Source organism: Dendroctonus ponderosae, unplaced genomic scaffold, assembly GCF_020466585.1.
Source record: "Dendroctonus ponderosae isolate FM_Combo_2020 unplaced genomic scaffold, Dpon_F_20191213v2 Dpon_F_20191213_2074, whole genome shotgun sequence".
Taxonomy (NCBI): Eukaryota; Metazoa; Arthropoda; class Insecta; order Coleoptera; family Curculionidae; genus Dendroctonus; species Dendroctonus ponderosae.
Genome location: NW_026018248.1, coordinates 1 through 1,152, shown reverse-complemented (window position 1 = coordinate 1,152; position 1,152 = coordinate 1). Strand labels below are relative to the sequence as shown.

The 1,152-nt window shown below is 40.4% G+C and overlaps 1 long non-coding RNA gene across 2 annotated transcripts; it reads left to right on the top strand.

The window, feature by feature from the left end:
• Window positions 1-6: 6 nt before the first annotated feature.
• LOC125503627 lies at window positions 7-1,146 on the top strand. Of its 2 annotated transcripts, XR_007280997.1 has the most exons (4): window positions 7-243; window positions 306-513; window positions 575-770; window positions 832-1,146. It is a non-coding gene; the product is annotated as an uncharacterized LOC125503627 (long non-coding RNA). The 2 variants fall into 2 exon arrangements; XR_007280996.1 differs by having other exon boundaries at window positions 575-1,146.
• Window positions 1,147-1,152: the final 6 nt, after the last annotated feature.

Below are 1,152 nucleotides of genomic sequence, written 5' to 3'. Positions count from 1 at the left end.
CGAACGGAACGAATGAAAATGAACATTTGCCGTAGTTTCAAGTGAGGCAACGCTCTGATGTATCGCAGGAAAATAGACGAAAAAGTGTGCTTCAAATTGTAAGAAGAACAATGAGAAGAGGTATCGAGAGAAAAAAGGAAGAATAAACGGTTGCTGCTTTGGAGTGAACCAAAAAAATGAACTGGAATATACACAGTGGCAAAAGAAACTATTGATTGGGGACAGTAAAGCTTCTGAGTGAAGGTAAAGCGCGCATTTGTTTGCATCACGCGAACGAAACGAATTAAAATGAACATTTGCCGTAGTTTCAAGTGAGGCAACGCTCTGATGTATAGCAGGAAAATAGACGAAAAAGTGTGCTTCAAATCGTAAGAAGAACAATGAGAAGAGGTATCGAGAGAAAAAACGAAGAATAAACGGTTGCTGCTTTGGAGTGAACCAAAAAAATGAACTGGAATATACACAGTGGCAAAAGAAACTCTTGATTGCGGACAGTAAAGCTTCTGAGTGAAGGTAAGCGCGCATTTGTTTGCATCGCGCGAACGGAACGAATGAAAATGAACATTTGTCGTAGTTTCAAGTGAGGCAACGCTCTGATGTATCGCAGGAAAATAGACGAAAAAGTGTGCTTCAAATCGTAAGAAGAACAATGAGAGAGAAAAAAGAAGAATAAACGGTTGCTGCTTTGGAGTGAACCAAAAAAATGAACTGGAATATACACAGTGGCAAAAGAAACTCTTGATTGGGGACAGTAAAGCTTCTGAGTGAAGGTAAGCGCGCATTTGTTTGCATCGCACGAACGGAACGAATGAAAATGAACATTTGCCGTAGTTTCAAGTGAGGCAACGCTCTGATGTATAGCAGGAAAATAGACGAAAAAGTGTGCTTCAAATCGTAAGAAGAACAATGAGAAGAGGTATCGAGAGAAAAAAGGAAGAATAAACGGTTGCTGCTTTGGAGTGAACCAAAAAAGTGAACTGGAATATACACAGTGGCAAAAGAAACTATTGATTGCGGACAGTAAAGCTTTTGAGTGAAGGTAAGCGCGCATTTGTTGGTATCGCGCGAACGGAACGAATGAAAATGAACATTTGCCGTAGTTTCAAGTGAGGCAACGCTCTGATGTATCGCAGGAAAATAGACGAAAAAGTG